Here is a 12,875-nt window from a genome sequence, read left to right as displayed (position 1 = left end):
CGTACCCGTGCCCTATGGGTATGTAGGTACCCATGCCCGTACCCGTGACCCGCATTCCTATTAAAAATAAATAGATCAATTATAAAACATCATATAATTTTAAGTTTTTAAAAACATTTAAAAAAATTTCAAACAATTTATTGTTGAAATAAACGAACACTTAATTAAATATTTAATGATTTAACATTAATATACATTTTATAATTGATAGACATACATTTTTATATAATAATATAAACTAAAATATGTAAATCAAAATAAAAATACATAAATATATAGTGTGCGGGTATGGGGCGGGTTGGGTACCAAGGTGTCTATACCCGCACCCGTACCCGCTTATTTTTATGGGTAATTATCTGAGCCCATGCCCGTACCCATTTTTGCGGGTCTTTACCCTATCCGTTGTGGGTAAATTTGCGGGTGCCCATTGGGGATGAGTCAAATTGCCATCCCTAATCACCATTTTCTTCTTCTCTCTGTATTTGAAGGACAAATACACATGTGGCTATAAATGGTGTCATTACCATGTAATCGGAATTATTGACTATATGTAGTTTCTAGAATTAGAGAATAATATGGTGGAAGTTAAATAGAACCTCATCTCTTTTCTCTTATATCATTATCAGACAAAATTTATATGCAACTTGTCTCTATTTCATCCAATACTGTGATTTTCATATCCAATGCTATTAATAATACCAGACAAAAAACCAATAAACATCATAACACCAAGTGATATATCAGAATAGGAAGAGTGTTTTTTTATCACTCAAAGCTTAAGCCATGTTCACCTTTCTACAAAGTTCTCTTTCACATGTAAATTTCTATTCACTATTCTTCACTATCATTCCGCTCTTACTTTCTTTTTTTCTTTTTCATCAAATATTGGTATTATTCCACCATAAAAAACTCACCACCTTCACCTCCAAGATTTCCACAACTTGGCAATCTTCATCAACTTGGCTTATTCCCTCACCGCACACTCCGAACTTTATCTCAGAAATATGGTGTCCTTAAAGTCTATAAAGTCTTTAAAGAAAATAAATCAGAAAAATCTTTTTGACAAGTGACCCACGAAGGTTGAGAAAGTGGGAAGTTGTGATTATGTGTGACCCACGTTTTCCTAAGAAATAAGAACCATGTTGTCTTTTTCTGAACTTGCACGTCTCAAAAATACGTTTAGGTCATAGCCATGATGACGTTGGAGTTAGCGCACAACTTTGAATAGTGGTGAAAACTTCAAAAACGGTGTAGCGGGGTATTCGTTACCTTTAGATTTATTGACAAAATCAAAAGTAAATCATACAATTCGAGTCGCCACCGCACTTCTATTTATCCAAAGGAAAGGTTAGAAAGCAAACAAAAATCGAGAAGTTTTATCAAATCAAAAACTAATAAAAATGTCAGAGATCTGGGTAAGGGGGTTGGTTATGCAATGGGAAGGTTTTAAGCACCCAAAACATCCTTAGTACTCTAAGGGAGCCCTTTTTGCAAATGTTGTATGGTAGGTGGGTATTTGTGGGGGGAAAAATTGTGCAAACATGATTGGGGAGATGAGAAAAGAATATACAAATTATTTATAATTTTGTTGTTTGAATGGATAAACCCATTGCCTACGTACCATCACAAAGGTAGGATCAAAACCTCGTAGTTCGGGGTAAAAAATCTCAAAAGATATTGGTGAATTGATTTGATCAAAAGCCTTAAGGTCTTTTGTTATCAAAGGGAGAAAACTCAACCTAAACCAACAATCCACCATGTGAGGAGAGCTTCAACATACTAGTGAGGGATCCACCCTATAATAAGTATGGAAGACTTATAGTCCAATCACTAAGGATAAGGTGAGGTTTACATCAACCACTATGATAACTCAAACCTATGGCTAATGTTTATAAAAAAAGGTTTAGCAAAGGTGGCCATTGGAACCACAAAAACCACTTGAAGTGAGTTGTATTTACAAATTAGAAGTCTTCACAAAATGAAGTCAAAGTTGACTTAAGGTTCAATTCAAAATAAGTGTTAATGAAAAGAGTTTGAAAAAACAAAGGCATAATGCCTAGGTTTCTAGTTTTGAAAACAATGTCAATGTTTGCACAAAAAATAATTTTGGCTTGGGTTAGAGTGGAGAGAAGAAGAGAAGGGCTAGTCCTAAACATGCAAAGATGAGAGAAGAGATAAAAACCCTTGGAGTTCCTTTCTTGAGATCATAAAGATGATTCAAGATGCTCCTTTCCTTTGGACTTAGCAATTAACTCAAACAATCAAGCAAATATTCAATCAAGCTCCTAGGATCTCCATTTGGCTTGTCTCTCTTAACTTGGATGCTTATGACAATGGTCCCTCTAACTATCTCAAGTTTTGGAATCCCTATCACACAAGAACAAACAATAAAAAAGTTCACAATGCAATAAGAGGAATGGACAAAGAGAGAGTTTAGATTAGGGGTCCTTTCAAGTCATCTTCAAGATTTAAGCATTCTAAAGGCATGAGGCCTAGTTGCTCTTCAATCAATTTTAGCATTCTAAAGGCATGATGCATAGTTGATCTTGAACTCCATTAAGCATAGGTGAGGTCCTAATTCTAAGTCCTTTCTCCTTTTTGCATTGGGTTCACACAAACAATCACAAAAACAAACACAAAGCAACAATATATTTGCACAATAATGTGCTCAAGTGATCAAAAGGCAAATAGCATAAACATAAAATATGAGCTCAAATGAGCAAAGGGAAAAGACAATATGAATAAATGAGCAAGAAATTAAATTGCATTAAAGTAAATTGCAAGAATTAAATGCTTGAATTAAAAGTTAGTAATTAGTAGTTAATGTTAGTGTGTCATAAGGCAATTTAGCGCTATGTTAAGCAATCGTAAGTGGACTAATGTAGTAGTCACACCTATCTGAGGCCGGTCAATAAAACTATAGGCAAATAAACACAAGTTAGAGATCATGACTAGTAAGCCAAGCTCCTACAACTTGCCATGCCAAAAGAAAAGAAGAAAGACCTTGTATGGATTTTAGGCTTTTTGCTTGACCAAGAAGCAACCTATCTTGGACACAAAGCAATTCATTTGATCTTTGATCAAGTTGAATTTGATTTGGATCAAAGAAGGTTAAGCCTCTCATATGTCAAGGCTAACCACAAATCATTAACTCATTGGTCAAAATAAAAGAAGAAGATGAAGAAGAAAATGGAATGGATAAGGAAGAATTCAAATGACATAACCAAAACACAATGATCAAATGTGAATGGCATCAACATCAATCAATGGTAAACAGAAGTGAAATGAAGATTAGAAGTCAAGAAAGGTCAAACATATTTTGGTATTTTTTGGAATTAAAATAATACATAAAATAAAATGAACAAAGTAAGGTCAAACTTCAAATCCAATTCAAATCAAATTGGATAAGTCCAACTGGATCATCATAAGTCTAACATGGTCAAACAAGGTTGGACAAATTTTCTCAACATTTTTTGAAAACAAAAGCTATTTTAAAACAATTAAAAATGAAGAAAAATAACACAAATGGACTAAAATCTCAAATAAATCTCAAATCAATTAAGAAATTGATGAGAATATTTTTCATAGACTTATCATCATCCATATTTATTAAGAAAATATTTTTGGAATTTTTTAATATCAAAAAGTAATTAAAATGAATTAAAAACTATTAAAAACAAAATAATTCACAAAAAATATTAAATGGAATCACAAAAATAATTAAAAATCAGATTATGAAACTAGATTTTAAAAGAAATTTTTTGCAATTGGTCCCATATTTTTGTGATTCCAAATAAAAGAGTTATGAATTTTTGAAAATAAAAGGAATTAAAGAAAATAAAACAGAAATTAAAAAAATAGAAAAAAATCAGGAGCGCATGATTCAGCTTCATTAATTGATGTGGACAATCAAGTGGTCCAGAAGCGCGCGCGCATTGTGATCCTCAGTTAAACGTATCACACGCTGGATTAAAAATAGTAAACACAATGTATGGCCACGATTAGAACGGAGAAGTGAGATCCAAAGGCCAGAACTCATCCACGTGGGGACGGTGGTGGAAACCACCGTCGTCTCCAGTGAGCAAATAGAAACTGGCCACTAGTTGCAGGTTTTACAACCTCAACCAAATTGCATGATCTTTATACCAAATTAAAGTTGGGGTGATGTACATCACCCCTGTAACCTTGGATTTCTCTCAAGATCCCTATAGAAGGAGAAATCTGAGATGGAAAATCCAGGTGTTCAATTTGAAATGCATCAATTCATGAAATTAAAGCCACCATGGGCTTGCCTCTCACACGAGGACTTCAGAGAACCAAACAAACACAAGCAGATCATAATATATGGTGAGATATGGATCAAAACAGTTGGGATGTAAACCTTTAAAGTGCAGCTTTGATGAGCACGATCCAGTCCAATTCTTGCTTGCAGCTTGATCTTGAGGTATGGTATGAGTGCAAGGATAAGGAATAAGTGTTAAAGATCAACTGATTTTGTTGAAATTCAAACTTGAAAAGAGAAATGAAAATTCAAAATTCCTTTGGTGTGAGGTTGGGTATGGATTTCAGCAAAGCTTTAGGCACCTTCAGGTTGATAATTAAATGAAGCAAGGTTCCTATTTATAGCTGAAATGCAAGGCAAGATGAGGAGAAACTCGTGTGCATGATCATTGGGTCCTCCATGCATGGGCCTGTAGAGGCGCATGTTAGACCCAAATCCAATTGGAAATACAAGCTGAAGTCACTTGGAGTTGAAATGGACGTGCATTCTGAGCTTCATTGGCTTGTGCATCAAGTTACAAAGTGAAATGCATAATTGATCACAAATGTTCCTCTCTTCGAAAGTCCCATATGGAAAATCCAAACATAGGCATGTGAGTAATGGTTGGAAAGGTCTTGACATAAGGAACAAAAGCTATGTTGAACAAAAATCCATTTGGAGTTTGGAAAATTGTGAAAACTGGCCATGAAGTTTGATGTACAAAACATGCCCTTTGAAATATTGCCAAAAATGACCAACTTCTATCCCTTCTGTTTCAATGATGCAAGCCTCAAATGGAAAAACCTCCAACATCAAAGTTGTATATATTTTCAAGATGATCAATTTGGACTTAAATTTTGCATAACTTGGATTTTTGATGAGAAAGTTATAAGCACTTGAAGTTGGACTTTTTTACACTACAACAAACAAGACCTTAGACAGCGCTTTTTTTAGCCTTAGACAGCGCTTTAAAGCGCTGTCTAAACCTCCGCTGCTAAAGGTTTAGACAACGCTTTTTTAAATCTTAAAAGCGTTGTCTAAGCCCCCCCCCCCCCCTTAGACAGCGCTTTGGCCAAAAGCGCTTTATAAGACCCTCTTATTTTAAATTTTTTAGGTATACCTTAGACAGCGCTTTTGAAAAGCGCTGTCTAAGCCCCACCCCCTTAGACAGCGCTTTGGCCAAAAGCGCTTTCTAAGACCCTCCTATTTTAATTTTTTTAGGTATACCTTAGACAGCGCTTTTCAAAAAGCGCTGTCTAAGCCCCCCCCTTAGACAGCGCTTTTGCCTAAAGCGCTTTCTAATCCCCCCCTTAGACAGCGCTTTTTACCAGCAAAACTGTCAGCTTTCTCAATGAGATCATCAATGGAAACAGCACCTAATTGATCTTTATTTTCACCGAGCAGTGATGAAGAAGGATACATGTTAGTCCCCATCCCTAGACGCCTTCCCGTTTCCTTACCTATTGCGAGTTGATCACCTGAAAGTTTTTTTTGTAGCATGAGTATAGTTTGCATTATATAAAATCATTGACTCAATTTCAAATGACGGTGGTACTGTGATACAACGTACCAGTGATCATTTTGACACTAACGCCAAGATCAAGAGCTCTTCTGATTGTTTCTGCGCTATCATGTCTCGGAGGGTCAAAAAGAGGGAGAAGAGCAACAAACTCCCATGGTCCTCCTGCACTTTCCTTACTTCCCTCTGGTACTTCCTATATGAAAAAAAAAACTTCGGTGCTAAGGAAAGAATACATAATAATTGACTTATCCGATTATGAAGAATTCGTAAGAGGGAAATAAACCTGTCTTGCAATCCCAAGAGAACGAAGTCCACGTTCTGCAAACTTGTCAATCATTGCATGAACCTTCCGTTCGATTTTTGCCTTGTTTTGTGCAAGATTGAGAATCTACACAGTATATGAGAAAAGTTTATCAATGATCGGTAGGTTGCGTGGTTCTTGAAAAGCGAGAATGAATTATGTATTACCTGCTCTGGTGCACCTTTGCTAACCCTGTGCATATTACCAGCACCATCAATGTATGTAAGGGCAGTTCTTTTATCAGTTGGATTAAACGGAAGGAAATGAACTTCTTTTATTCCAGCTCGTGCCTTGCGAAACCAAAGGACTATTAGTAGACTAACCAAATTTCAACTACACAACATGATGGAAAACAAACTTTGAAGAGTCTGTACCTCCTTTGGGTCTGCCAACATTGAAACGATTGCGCAATTAATTGCATCTTGGTTCTCCATCCTTGATGCTCTTGCAGCCATAAGTACAACCAAATCCTTGCCAACACCTTTGGCAAAAACCTGCCAGATATTCATGATTGTTAGGGGAAACAAAGTTAATATACATCCTGGTCAAAGATTGTTTCAGTCAGAATTCAAACTCGGGTTTTTCCGAATACTAATATTTATCTGTTTGTATACTTTTGACAAAAAAAGAAACTTATGTCTCAAGTAATTGCGATGTTCTATTTTATCTTTAGAAAGAATAAGATTAAAACCTCAATCATTTCCTTGTCCACTGTAAGCTTGTTAAGAGTTAATGTGCCTGTTTTGTCACTGCATAACACATCCATTCCGGCCATTTCTTCAATAGCAGTCATTCTCTTTGTTATAGCACCCTGCAACAATGATGCATATGATCAAAACTTGACAACATCTTTAAAAAGCTACTGAAATGTTGGAATAATCAATGTACTAATTGCAAACCTGCTGAGATAACTTATGTGAGCCAATAGCCATTGTAACTGAAAGAACAGTTGGCATTGCAATAGGGATTCCTCCAATTAGTAGCACTAGAAGGTTATCAATACCGTTTCTGTAACCATATCCGTGGACGCCGTATATCACAATGATTTCAATAATCATTCCAATAGCAATTGAACAGATGCAGAAATTTCCAATAGATGTCAAAACCTGTAATAATATTTGTCACGCAGTGAGCATTACTATCACAACATTCGGTGATGTCAAATAGTGGCTATAACAATGTAAGTATAGTGGAATTTGAACAAATCGCTTTTGTCTGCGATACATTATTTAGTATATTATGTACCTGTTGGAAATGTCCAACGTGTGTTGTGTTTTCGACGAGATGAGCTGCCTTTCCGAAAAATGTGTGAACTCCAGCTGCTATGACTACGGCTTCAATTTCTCCTTGCTTGCAAGTTGAACCAGAATATACTCCTTCTCCGAGATGTTTAGTCACAGGGAGTGACTCTCCGGTAAGAGCAGACTAAAAGTACAAACAGCAAAAACATAACTTCAATTACAAGAAATCTAGAATCTGATATCAACATCAATAAACTCGTGGAAGATATTATTCGTTGTGACGCTTGAATCATGCATCAGTAATTTCAAAGTACTTTATAGATTTTACCTGATCAATCTTCAAAGGGTCACCTTCAAGGAGACGTGCGTCGGCAGGAATGATGTCCCCTAGCTTGATGCTAACTATGTCTCCAGGGACCAATACCGAAGCATCTTCTTCGCTCCATTTTCCGTCACGAAGTACCTATTAATCAAATATAATTAGAAATCAAAGAAACTATGAGCAAGACAAGATAACAAAGAGATTATAAGAGAAGAAGAAGAAGAACCTTTGCTTTTGGAGCCAATCTTGCCATAAGGGCAGCAGCTGCATTACCAGCATTATTTTCTTCTATGAAACTTATGGTTGAGTTTATAATTAGCAAAATAATTATGCCAACAAAATCTTGATAATCTCCTCGCTTTCCCTGCATAATCAAAGCGTTGTTATATTAAACCGGTTGATATTAAAAACCATTTTTTTAAAACCAGGACCGAAGATCTAGCGGTGAGACTTCTAGATAATGGTTCAATAAGTTGAAACACACTGATTGAACCAGCAGACGGACTAATCGGTTCTTAGTTCAACCAGTTAAACTGGACGGTCTGGTTTTAAAAACACTAGTTGAAAGTTCAAACATGACTTTTCACCTTAACAAACTTCTACCACCAAAATCTTTCTTGTATGTATTCCATAATCCTTTTGTAAAATGAATAACATTTGTAACTTTCAAATCAAGTTAACCAAAGGTTATAAGAGTACAGTTTCATAGTTATTCTAATTTTGTATGATTTGAAATAATGAAAACCATTGAGAAATAACAAAACAAACAAAAAAAGGAAGAGACTTACCCCTCCATGTGCCATAGCAATGGCCATGAGAGCAGCAGCTTCCATAACCCATGACAAAGGATTCCACATAAACCCTAAAAACTTCAGTATTTTACTTTCCTGTACAAGAAGTTAAAGTTACATAACAATTTGGTAAGAAACTATATAAGCACTTAAGTCAGGATTCTAACCTTTTTTTCTTCAAGTTTATTGTATCCAAACATGTCAAGCCTCTATTGTACTTCCTCAGAGGTTAAACCTTCTTTTGTGCATTTTAGATTATCAAATACCTCCTCAATAGGAATGTTCTCCTATACATACAACAAATTCCAAATTTATCAAATGTCTAATACTTCTGATGGAAGGTGTGTATAGTGTCTGACACGTCTCAGTGTTTCACATCGACGCAATACAGACACAGACACATGTATCAGTGTCATGTTTTGACATACCAAATCAACAGCTTCCTTTATAACAGCATCAAGAGACATAGTCCCTTCCACCATTTTCTTTATTTTCTGCTCCCCTTCAATTTTGAGCTCTAAATCAAAATGAGTTAAAATTACAAAATTATGGAACCTAATGGGCATAATTTGTTTCAAAATTATGGGCATACCTTAATTACAAAATTACAAAATTATGCAATCGATAACGAATAACCTTTGTGTAATTTGTTTCACGTATTGCGGGTTTCGGAAACGGTGAAAGACGAACAAAACGCAGTAGAAATGATGAACTGAATCAGAAATGAAAAAATGCAGAAATGAAGAACATACCGCAGTAGAAATGACGTTCTGAAACCGATTCTTCAAACACTTTCTGGTATTGAAACCGAATGATTACAATGTATTCTCGTTCGCTGTTAGGGTTCGCTGGAGGGGTTTAATCGCAGGAGGGAAAACAAAAAGAACTGAGAACGAAAATAGAAGTCTGAAATTTAATTTTAATTAGACCTTAGACAGCGCTTTTGTGGAAAGCGCTTTCTAAGATATGCCTTAGACAGCGCTTTCCAAAAGCGCTTTCTAAACCCCCACCTTAGACAGCGCTTTTGGTTTTAATTTTTCTTTTAATTGAAAGACTTTAAACAGCGCTTTCTCAAAAGCGCTGACTAAGGTCTATATTTAAAAGCGCTTTCTAAAAGCGTTGTCTAAGGGGGGGTCTTAGACAGCGCTTTCTAAAAGCGCTGTCTAAGACCCCCCCTTAGACAGCGCTTTCATTATTTTTTTAGAACATTTTCCGTGTTTTATTTTTATTTTAACCTTAGACAGCGCTTTCTTTTAAAAGCGCTGTCTAAGATGCGCTGTTAAAAAACCTTTTTGGCGTAGTGAAGATTCAATGGCTTTGGTCCAAAGTGACCTATAATGTTTTGTATTATCACATGTGTTTATTTTAGGATTATGAAATTTTGTCCAACATAACATTTGAAGTAGACATCTCAAACTTTCCAATTCAATTGGTCTTACCTCAAAATCATAAAACATGAAGGAGTTAGGTCCTTGGGAAGTTGACCCAAAATTAGGGTTTCAGTCAAAATGACCTATAATGTTTTGAAATGAATAATGACCTTCCAAGTTTCAAATGAATTTTTGATGAACATGAAAGTTGTTCATATGGTTCTTACCAACATTTTTTCTCTTGGGGTCATCTTCATTTGACAAACACATCAAAAAGTAGGTCTCAGTGGATTTCAAAATAGTCAGATGACTTGATTGGTCAACTTCTGAAGTCCAAACTTCAAATTTTAATGAATGAATGATTGAGGATACTCAAATAGGCTCATATATGCATAAAATTATGAATGAAAGAACTTCCCTTAATTTAATTTGATCATAGGTTGAGGTTGCTTCATGAGCAAGACACAGTCAATGCACAGTTGAATTAGGGTTTTCTTGGGAAACAAGCCCCAAGCCCTTTGGTTTATCTAGATCAAAATGGTAAATTGAGATAATTGGGAGACATATATGATGATTGAGAGCTTTTGGAACCATTGCCATGCTTGCTTTCATCTTCATCCAGACACTTCAATGAGTATAGGGGCCTCCTAGGAGCCTTGGATCACATGACTGCTTAAGCTTCAAAACAAACAAAGTTAGTGACATATTTTTGTGCTTTTGGTTAGTAAACAAAATAAGAAAAGCAATAGTATACAATTCAAGCATGCTTGGTGGTCTCAAACCAACTCACACAAGTCCCAACCCTAGGGTAAGGAACCAAGATGCTATGATCCTTGAGGCAAATGCAATGAGCAATGATATGATGCCATGAGGGATCTTAGGGTTAAAATTAGGATCTTACAGATGCCCCTATTTAAGGTCATTCTAGCTGGAGATATGAAGGTTAAAATCTTTGTCTCGACGAGGTAGAATGGGCTTAAATAATAACAAAGAGACGAATTTTTGTCCGTAAGAGATCTCATGATGCAGATGTATGCATGCAAAAGTTAATACTCTGTGGGGAAATATGGTCACAAAGGAAAAAGAAATCAGGATAAACTGAAAGTCCGCGGGAGTGTAATACATTCCATAAGGAAAACTCACTGGGAGACAGAGACTCTGAGGGGATAAAGGGAATAAAATGCATGAGCAGGTCACGACTTGAAAACTTGCTGGGAGACACGAGGGGATTCCACAAAATTAAATCAATGGAAAGACTCGAGCTGACGCAAAGATGCATGTATTGGGGAATATGCCAATACCGCAAAACTATCCATAAAGGATACTTCGGATAAAAATATGGACTCAGGTGGGGATGTCCACAAAGGACTCGGCTGAGGAGGAAAGCAACGAGATATTACCGACTACTGGGTAATAAACTCAAAGAGAGACATGTGATCAAAAACTGGTATAAGGGTGAGAGAACAACATGCTCAGGGAGAAATAAAATCTAAGACCGGTATAAGGGTGAGAGATATCCATCATCCAAACATCTGAGGAAAACCTAAAAGGTATATTTCAACTCAGGAAAATCTGACTCCACAGGGGACAAAAAAAGTCATAATAGGGAGCAGAAGGAAGGAACACCAGGGATACCAGTTACTGGGCATATAATAGGTGACCAACCAGGCGTGAATTGGAGAATATTTCCAAGACACTCATCATCCGAAAAGGAGGGCTGAAAAAGCAAACTCAATTATAGGATGGACATTCGATTCCATAAGGAAATACGAATCTTACTCAACTGGGAAAGAAAAAGGCTTCGACTGAAGAGCGCATGAGATATATTATCTATTACCGTCAGAATGTAGATAACATACTCGCATGGAAGATTATCCACAATCGATTACTAGGTTAATAAAGGATACATCGACTGAAAAGGAAAGGACATCGGGATACCGGTTACTGGGTATAAAATGATAACCGATCCAAAGGAGAAACAATCATTACCAAACAAAGGTAAATGAAAGATGACTCGCTGGGGATACATTGACGAAAGCAATGATCCTAGAGATATATCACCGGTTACTGGGTGGTATATCCAAAAAACAAATGAAGGAATATCAATACCGAATATTGGATAAAGATAACCAACAAGGAGGGGATTACATCTACCGGTTACTGGGCAGAAAACCACAAAAATAGGACTTACAACTACCGGTTACTAGGTAGAAGGCCACTGAGTTCACTGGGGAAAGGATGAACAATTACTGGTTACTGAGCAATTGAACAACTAAACCACAGGGAACTGCAGGGGAAATAACAAGACATGAGTCAATCTAGGAACAAGCTAGAGAGACACGATCAAACAAGACTCAACCTAATAAGGATATAACTCGAGGGAGTAACTCCATCCAGATACACAACTGGAGGAAACTGAAACAAAAATCATCCACGAGGACATAACTCAGTGGGGAATATAGAAGGAAAGATAGACACTTTCTGCCTATAGGGCTGACTCTTATATGGAGAGATCAGACACGAACATCTGCTTGGGGAAGAATATTTCACCAATAGCAGGAGATAACAAGCAAAGATATATGGCAAATAATGCAACATGAATATCTGAATGCTATAATTATGCATGTATACGCATGGTTTATGTATGATTAATGCTGACAAACAGACATATCTAGCACAAACAGGTCCCAAAAATAATGGAAGAACATCCGGTATAACATCTCAAAAGAGAAAGGCCAGGCCCACAGGAGGAAATCCAATCTGGTGGGAGAGCAATAAATACCAGGAAACATAGACTGCAGCTGGGAACCAAGCAGAATCGCTGTCGGGGACAAAGACCACCGCTGGGGATCAGAGACCGTTGTTGGGGATCAGCAGAAGGTCACAGCTACCAACTACCGGGGATCTTCCAACAATTCTCGGGAACATTGCAGAGATATTGATAAGATCTGTCATAGAAGAACTCTACAGGGGATCTTATTAGGCAACAATATGAAATTCTGTGGGGAACAAACACCAAACAGAAATACGTCAATCAAGCACTCTCTTCTAACCGCTGAAGAAATAT

The 12,875-nt window shown here is 36.6% G+C and overlaps 1 pseudogene; it reads right to left on the bottom strand.

Moving 5' to 3' along the window:
- Positions 1-1,207: 1,207 nt before the first annotated feature.
- LOC127102859 (plasma membrane ATPase 1-like) lies at positions 1,208-8,920 on the bottom strand (annotated as a pseudogene).
- Positions 8,921-12,875: the final 3,955 nt, after the last annotated feature.

This window comes from Lathyrus oleraceus, chromosome 7 (genome assembly GCF_024323335.1).
Source record: "Lathyrus oleraceus cultivar Zhongwan6 chromosome 7, CAAS_Psat_ZW6_1.0, whole genome shotgun sequence".
NCBI lineage: Eukaryota > Viridiplantae > Streptophyta > Magnoliopsida > Fabales > Fabaceae > Lathyrus > Lathyrus oleraceus.
Note: the sequence above shows the minus strand (reverse complement) of the source record. Positions and strands in the feature narration are given on the sequence as shown.